The sequence below is a fragment of the Limulus polyphemus genome, unplaced genomic scaffold (genome assembly GCF_000517525.1).
Source record: "Limulus polyphemus unplaced genomic scaffold, Limulus_polyphemus-2.1.2 Scaffold3784, whole genome shotgun sequence".
Lineage (NCBI taxonomy): Eukaryota > Metazoa > Arthropoda > Merostomata > Xiphosura > Limulidae > Limulus > Limulus polyphemus.
This window is the reverse complement of record NW_013669394.1, coordinates 63,267-72,535: the sequence shown is the minus strand read 5'-3', so window position 1 is coordinate 72,535 and position 9,269 is coordinate 63,267. Positions and strand designations below refer to the sequence as shown.

Here is a 9,269-nt window from a genome sequence, read left to right as displayed (position 1 = left end):
CCTTTTTCCTAACTTACGTATATTCAGATTTTAGTGTAAAGAAAGTATAAGGTTTGTGTATTATTACCTCATTTCTTTATTTTGTTTTTCTTGAATGATTTATAGAAGTATGCCACAGACGAGCCACAGAACTGTTGAAGAGATTTAAATACCTATATCTGTAGATAAAACAATCCATAGATAAGTACAATTTAGCTACAAACTATGAAAGGTCATAGTCTAAAGTATGAAAACATAAATGGAATTTTTATAAAAAGAAAATATGTATCCTTGGTTTGAATGTTTAGAAATTACATTCTCTTGAATGGAAGTGAGAATACAAGACAGACAAAATTCCTCACAGATCTAGGCAATATGCATGTTTGAAGTGCGAGAGCTACAAAGATAATTGTTGTTACAGATTAAGAGGTATCACTGAAAGATGTTGTTGCACAAATATACCTACTGGCGTTGCTATGTCAACGTTAATGTTTAATAAATGGTGTACATATAAAAACTTCTCGGTAAGCTTGTCTCAGGATTATCGTGGGGAAAGCAGTAATATGACTTGCAATGATGAATTAAGCAGGAATAGAAAATACTGGTTTGAGGTATAAACGTGATATTTATACATATACTATAATGGTTTATTCAGAATTGAGAATGTTATGAGAAGATTGACAAGATATGTAAGATCTTTATTATTCTAACTAGATTTAAAGCAGTTAGAATGCAAAGCAAATGTTGTAAATAGACTTGACTTTTTACAGAGTTTTCTATGAATGCAGCGAAATTGTATGATAATAGTAAGTGGAGGGATATTGCAAAGTTCAAAAATTATTTAATTTTGTATTTGATTTCAACGAAACAGTTAATTAGGGCCATAATTAAAATTATCAACAGAAATGCGCATCTTTGCCCTGATCTAATTTTTGTATTAAGTCGAGTTCACAGAATTACCGGCTGTCCCGTTAGGGGGCATAAGTAATTAATAGACTATTAATATTGTATTGTGTAATGTGAAATGTATTATATTTTATGTTCGATGTACAAACGACCTTAGTCCTCAGAAGGAAGAAACATTTATTTCGTTCAACGTTTCGTTTCTACAACTTGTTAAGTAGTAAATCACTCCTGAAAAAGTTGTAGAAACGAAACGTTGTGCAAAATGAATATCACCTTCCTCTGGGATTTATGGTCGTTATTCATCATACAAAATTTTTAAGTTACTCCGGTCAACATTTTGTACAATGACTATATATCCTTTATTGCAAGTACTTAATTACCGTTAATATTATTGAAGTGAAAAATCCCTTTATTAAGCACTGGTTAGTTTTTTTAGGGCAAAGCCACAGAGGGCTATCTGCTGCGTCTACCGCGGGGAATCGAACCCCGGATTTTAGCGTTATAAGTCCTTAGAGCTACCCACTGTTCTACCGGGGGATCCTTTATTAATTAAGAAATTATGTTAATCTAAAAATATGCTTCAAACTTTGAAAAAAAAAACAGTAATCATGCAGGTGTATTCAGAGCTTGTAATAAAAAGTTACATCTATTGTTTGATTTTCTGTATTTTGTTTCTGTTTACCATATCTGAATTAAAGATAACGCGTTTTTAATTTGGAAAACTAAGCAGGTTCTTCTATAAAAACTGACTCACTTTAGCCCTTATTAGACGAGTGGCCAAATATCATGAAATTCAGTTCTGATTAAACTAAAACTTAACCTGCTTTCACTAGTTTTAATCATTAAGTGAAACTTCAAGGTTTTGGATTAATTTGTTAATTAGTTTCGTTTTGCATTACTTAGAAGCTAATTATATGGATAAGTATATATAAGTGAAAAGCCTTTGAAAAATATAAATATGTTATTAATTCTTGATGTTTTTTTAAATATTTTTTTTTTCTGATCTTGAATAGCACAAATAGGCTAGCAAAAATTAAATACGAAATTATTTGTTTGTTGTTAAGCACTTAGCTACACAAATGGCTGTCTATGCTGTATTGTTTTTGAAATTTCGAGCAAAGCAACACGAGGGTTATCTGCGCTAGCCGTCTCTAATTTAGCAATGAAATACTAGAAAGAAGGCAGTTAGTCATCGCCACCCACCGCCAACTCTTGGGCTATCCTTTTACCAACGAATGGTGGGATTGACCGTTACATTATAACGCCCCCACTACTGAAAGGACGAGCATGTGACGAAATTCGAACCCACATCCGGGCCATTCTGTGCTGTATCCACCACGAGTATCGAAACCTGAGCTTTAGTGTTAAAAACCTTCAGACTTACCTCTAAGCCACCGGTGGGCAATCCAATATTAAAGTCCACACCCAGCCTGTTGACTTAAACGATACAAAGTATCATTCGTTAATCTAGTATAATAATTTTTATTTGGATGATGGTAATATATGTTGAGCTAATTGGATTAACTTCAAAGTAGCTAAGAGATTATGAGTAGATAATGGTAACATATGTTGAATTAATTGGATTATCTTCAAAGCAGCTAAGAGGTAGAGGATAGGTAATGGTAATATATATTGGATTGAGTGAATTAACTTCATCGTAGCTAAGAGATTAAGAGTAGATAACGGTAATATATGTTGAGTTAATTGGATTAACTTCAAAGCAACAAAGAGATTAAGCGTAGATAGTGTTTTTTCTGTAGTTTGTTTATTTTTCTATATATGTTTGTAGAAAATAGTAGTGATATCCCTCTGTTGGTTCTATCTATCCAAAATAACATTCTAGTCAGAAAATAGTAGTGATATCCCTCTGTTGGTTTGATCTATCCAAAATAATATCCTAGTCAGAAAATAGTAGTGAGATGCCTCTGTTGGTTTGATCTATCCAAAATAACATTCTATTCAGAAAATAGTAGTGAGATGCCTCTGTTGGTTTGATCTATCCAAAATAACATTCTATTCAGAAAATAGTAGTGAGATGCCTCTGTTGGTTTGATCTATCCAAAATAACATTCTAGTCAGGAAATAGTAGTGAGATGCCTCTGTTGGTTTGATCTATCCAAAATAACACGCTATTCAGAAAATAATAGTGAGATGCCTCTGTTGGTTTGATCTATCCAAAATAACATTCTATTCAGAAAAAAATTTACAAAAGTAACAAGAACATATCTGTCTATATCGTAATTTGGTACAAATGTTCTATGTTTCAGTTAACATTGTTTGAAAGTTTCGAATACATAACTTCTCATTTGAATCGTATATAATTTTATTTAATCAATCTCAATTTGAATAAGTATTAAAAATAATAAAGTCCGTTGCTAGTAATTGTAACTTATTTACAATATAAAGTGCGTAGCGATTTTATATTTACACGCTGTTTTTTTGTCGGTTTTGAGTGTAATGTCGAAAATATCAAATTAATTTCTAACTAACGGAGCTGTTTCCAAGTTAGTAAATTTGAAGTTGGTAAAGCTTGTTATCTCAAAACGCTCAATATATATAAACCCATACATTTATTCATTTGTATTTATGTAAAAATTGAAGAAATACAAAGTATTGCCATAAAACAAACTTTATTATTATCACATTAATATGAAAAACTACAATTTTAAACAATTTATTACAATAATGGTATACGTTAGTAGAAAAATAAAAAAAAACATTGAATAAAGCAGTTCATTTAAAAAACATGCACTCATAATTTAGAATTCAAACAATGGTTTATTGTTATTTTAACTATAAAAGAATGTCAGATAAGATTTTATTCAACATTTTAAACTGTCATTTAAATATTTTTGTTCGTATACAGTTAAAGCAGCTTAAAATAGCCAAATATGTTTAAACTCCTTTTTTTTAGGTAAACAAACTAGCAAAGAACATAGATTGGCATTACGGCTGGAAAACAACAGATGAATTACGTAGACAGCAATACACGACTCAGATCAGACAAGAGCGTTACATATCTAACATACAAACGACACAGATAGGGGGAGTTGTAGCTGTTTGAACATTGGTTTTATCGACACATTTCATCTTCTCCAGAAACTGATGGGATATGGACGTCCACAACAACTTCCCGCAGTGAACAGGAGTCGCCAGTATTGAGTTTTTGTTTTGGAGAAGTAAACGTGGTGGTTACACTACGGTTATCGGTTAACGGTCTGCGTTTAGCATTTTCGTTTTCTTCAGTTTTCGCGTTCAAGCTGGAAAGCTGAATGCAAGAAAAGGAAGGAATTAACGGAAGAGATTTCCTCGGACTTGTGAAAGAGTAGCAGGCAACAATTCCCAGAAACACTCCTACACATACCAACATCAATCCTGTTGTCAGAAGGATCGAGCCAACAGCGATTAAAGGGTCCAGAAAATTACTTAAGCTCTGATTCTGCTGACGCAAGCTTGGAAAAGTACGATATAAAGTTCCTTCCAGATGAATTTGCTGTTTCAAAGCCATTGACACGAGTACGCTTCCTCCGATTAAATTAAACACTCCGAATAACGAAAAACAAATTACAAATGGACAAGCTATGACAAGACTTGCGGTGAACCTTTCTCTTGATGACATCGTTAAATGGTTTGATGGGATGGACGACATACTCGATCTTACGATGTCCTCCGAACGTTAGATGGCTCTTAGCTGTATAAAGTTAATGTAAAAATATGGTCACAGGTCATTGTATGGCATCTAAATATTCAGTTTAGTAAATAGAATTAAGGCACATCATATTCATTATGCTACAATGGCCCGGTATGGGCCAGGTGGTTAGGGCGCTCGACTCGCATTCTGAGGGTCACGGGTTCGAATTCCCGTCACACCAAACATGCTCGCCCTTTCAGCCGTGGGGACGTTATAATGTGACGGTCAATCCCACTATTTATTGGTAAAAGAGCAGCCCAAGAATTGGCGGTGGGTGGTGATGACTAACTGCCTTCCCTCTAGTCTTACACTACTAAATTAGGGACGGCTAGCGCAGACAGCCCTCGTGTAGCTTTGCGCGAAATAAAAAAAAAATCATTATGCTACAAAAACATCTTCTTTCAGAAAACAAAGCTCAAATAGTTGCTTATATGTTTGACAGAATCCTTGCTTTAAGGTTTGTGCCTTTAAAAGACGTTGCATAAAACACAATAATTCTAAGCTGGAAGTCTATCGACTAAGATGCAGCTAAAATACAAAATTGTCCAATCAGAGAAGTTAAACATATATTAATAAATATAGCGTTATAACGCTCCCTCCCTCCCCCAGTGGCACAGCGGTATGTCTGCGGACTTACAACGCTAAAAATCGGGTTTCGATACTCATGGTGGGCAGAGCACGGATTGCCCATTGTGTAGATTTGTGCTTAACTTCAAACAAATAAACAAGCGTTATAACGTATTGTAGTAAAGCACGAAGCTACACAATGGGCTATCTGTGTTCTGATAGTTTTTTTAAGATAGTGAAAACACGGAAGAATTAAATAGACGACACAACAAATATTTTAATGTTTTTGACGTTTCGAAAAACTTTAATCTCAAAAACAAGCATTTTAATGCAATCGTTTAATTCATCATGCCTAACATCGAGCAGTTGTACAATCGTCGTCCAGCTGTGCTCTGTCCACCACGGGAATCGAAACCCTATTTTTAGCGTTATAATCCCAGTGACATACCGCTGAGCCACCAGAGGGCGTACCGTAAAAGAAAACTATTTAGTGATCAGTGTGAACCATATAATATGAAGGGAATGTACTTCTTTATCAGAGGAAGATTTATAAAGAAAGATGTGAAACATCTAGTCACCAGATAAACTTTTATGATTATATTTGTCATAAGACATTAATATAAGGCCTATTACATGATAAACTTTTATAATTATAGTTTGTCATAAGACATTAATATAAGGCCTATTACATGATAAACTTTTATAATTATATTTGTCATAAGACATTAATATAAGGCCTATTACATGATAAACTTTTATGATTATATTTGTCATAAGACATTAATATAAGGCCTATTACATGATAAACTTTTATAATTATATTTGTCATAAGACATTAATATAAGGCCTATTACATGATAAACTTTTATGATTATATTTGATAAAAGTTTATCATGTAATAGGCCTTATATTAATGTCTTATGACAAATATAATAATAAAAGTTTATCATGTAATAGGCCTTATATTAATGTCTTATGACAAATATAATCATAAAAGTTTATCATGTAATAGGCCTTATATTAATGTCTTATGACAACTATAATCATAAAAGTAAATCATGTAATAGGCCTTACAGTAACGTCTTATGACAAATATAATTGTAAAAGTTTATCATGTAATAGGCCTTATATTAATGTCTTATGACAAATATAATATAAAAGTTTATCATGTAATAGGCCTTATATTAATGTCTTATGAAATTATATTTGTCATAAGACATTAATATAAGGCCTATTACATGATAAACTTTTATAATTATATTTGTCATAAGACATTAATATAAGGCCTATTACATGATAAACTTTTGTAGCTAGTATAAAACGCTTATTTATCCCAATCTACAGAGAAATGATTAAATAATTAAAATAGAATGCACTATCCTAGAAGTACCGACATGAAAGACGATTATAGAAAATTTAAATTAGTTTAATTTATGTATGACTTCTTTTAATCGAACATGTTGTATGTTGACCGATGCATAAATACTTTATCAAAGCATATTATATACAGCAATATATATATATTATATAGCTGTAATGTAGCGTAAGTGATTTCATTGAAAAGCCTTCTTAATTAACGTTGCAATAACTGGCTCTAAGTACGAAAACAGTAAGCTCTGTAAATTATTAAAAAAAAAACAAATTAATTAATTTATCTCAGCAAGTGGACCAAAAAAATACTATTTGCCATCATAATAAAAATTACTGTTTCTTGTAACTCACAGCTGCACAATTGTATATTGTTAATTGACCAACGTGAAGAATCGAACTCCGGATTTTAGCATTGTACGTCCGCTAAGGTTCTGCTGAAAAATGGAAGAAAACATTAGTGAAAGCCAGAACATAGTAGAAATCTAAATAAATAAGATGTAAAGTTCGCATACACAGTTTTAATGAATTAATCCAACTAGCGTTTATAGGTATTTAGTCAGTAACATAGGGTAAAGGAACATTCTAGAAAGTTAATGAATTAATCAACAAGCGTTTATTGGTATCTAGTCAGTAACATATGGTAAAGGAACATTCTAGAAAGTTAATGAATTAATCAACAAGCGTTTATTGGTATCTAGTCAGTAATATAGGGTAAAGAAATATTCTAGAAAGTTAATGAATTAATCAACAAGCGTTTATTGGTATCTAGTCAGTAATATAGGGTAAAGGAACATTCTAGAAAGTTAATGAATTAATCCAACTAGCGTTTATAGGTATCTAGTCAGTAATATAGGGTAAAGGAATATTCTAGAAAGTTAATGAATTAATCAACAAGCGTTTATTGGTATCTAGTCAGTAACATATGGTAAAGGAACATTCTAGAAAGTTAATGAATTAATCCAACTAGCGTTTATAGGTATCTAGTCAGTAATATAGGGTAAAGGAATATTCTAGAAAGCCAACAAAAATTGCGATCTGTGGGTGCGCTATAAGTTTGACTTTCAAATCTGACTATTCGATCAGACAAGAACAGCCTAAGAGTTAGCGATGGATGCTGCCTGTTCCCTTTAGTCTAGCAGTTCAAAATTAGGAACGACTAGCGCTTGAGTAGCTCTACGCAAATATCCAAAAATAAAGAAAACACGAACAATTCGGTCCAGTTTTATTGTTCCTAAAGATTACCCTAGGGCCTGGACCACCAGTCTGGCGAGTGAGCGTGCTGTTTCTCGAACACATCCGTTTTCTAAGACTGCTGTAACATATCAAAAACACACGTGAAACGTCTTCAACTTACTATTTTTAAGCAATAGAAAAGTACCTGTTTTGGTTTTTTATTATTTTTTTTGCTTAAGGATCAAATATGTGTATCAGTTCAGTGAAACAATAGTAAACAAACTAAAGTAAGGATATATACATAGGAGTGTTCCAAAGTTTCAATCTAAAAATCTTATTCGACTAAAAACTAGAATAATTAAAAACATAAGGTAACATTAAAACGACGCTTCGCCAGTGTTCATCTGGTGTCATCTGACACACCTATATTAACACATACCTCTTAAATAGAAGTCAGATGTTACGATACGCATGCGCAACAGATTTGAACATATATAAAGGAGTTCCCGGATGTTGATTCAATCTAAGTTTATAATGTTGAAGATACTCTCTGTTAAGAACAATCACATCATTACTGGACGATCAAAGAGAAGCATATGTTCGTTTATTTCAATATTTAATTTTCTTCCCGTTTCTCCTATGTAGATTTTATAAACAGTCCCAGGACTGTCAGATTTAGAGTATTTTTTTTTTTTTAGAAATAAGAACGACAGTTTTGTCCTGGTTTCGTGATAAATTTAACTCCTATAAAGATTGTTATACACCAACGTGTCTTTTTGATAGTATTGGTTACCCCTAGGACATGCAGGAAACAACAAAAGAAGGGGTACTAAAAACGCATTACCAATTCTATACACTATACTCTACAAAGAAATTATTAATTCCTATTAATTAATAACTTTTCAAGGTGTTACAAGTTCCCTTACTATTACTTAAAACAGTTTTTATAATAACCAGTCTCTTTGTTTGAGCATTTGATGAATACAAACGTATATAGATGTCAGAGTTTGTAAACCTTTTTATGATTTAAGGTTGTTGGGCGTTTTATGACACAAAGCAACTATGCTATCTTATTCAAAGATAGAAACATAAGTTTGTTTGAATTTCGCGCAAAGCTTCACGAGGGCTATCTGCGTTAGCAGTCCCTAATTTAGTAGTGTAAGACTAGAGGGAAGGCAGCTAGTCATCACCACCCCCTGCCAACCCTTGGACTACTCTTTTACCAACGAATAGTGGGATTGACCGTCACATTATAACGCCCCCACGGCTGAAAGGGCGAGCATGTTTGGTGTGACGGGGATTCGAACCCGCGACCCTCACAGTGCGAGTCGAGCCCCCTAACCACACCGGGGCAGGATAGAAACATTCAATAATGTTAATGAATTGTTTTTATCACAGTCTTCAGTGAAATTAATATTGTTGTTTAATTTACTAAGATGTTCATGAAACAATTAATTAATATTATTATTATTATGTAATTTATTAAAATATTCATGAAATAATTAATTAATACTATTATTATTTAATTTAATAAGATGTTCATGAAACAATTAATTAATATTATTATTATTATGTAATTTAT

General features: G+C 32.5%; 1 long non-coding RNA gene across 1 annotated transcript in view; it reads right to left on the bottom strand.

Moving 5' to 3' along the window:
- Positions 1 to 3,789: 3,789 nt before the first annotated feature.
- Positions 3,790 to 9,269, bottom strand: part of LOC111088447 — a 15,958-nt gene continuing 10,478 nt past the window's right edge. The window contains exon 2 of the long non-coding RNA XR_002612971.1: positions 3,790 to 4,576. This is a non-coding gene — a long non-coding RNA (uncharacterized LOC111088447). The remainder of the gene's footprint in view (positions 4,577 to 9,269) is intronic.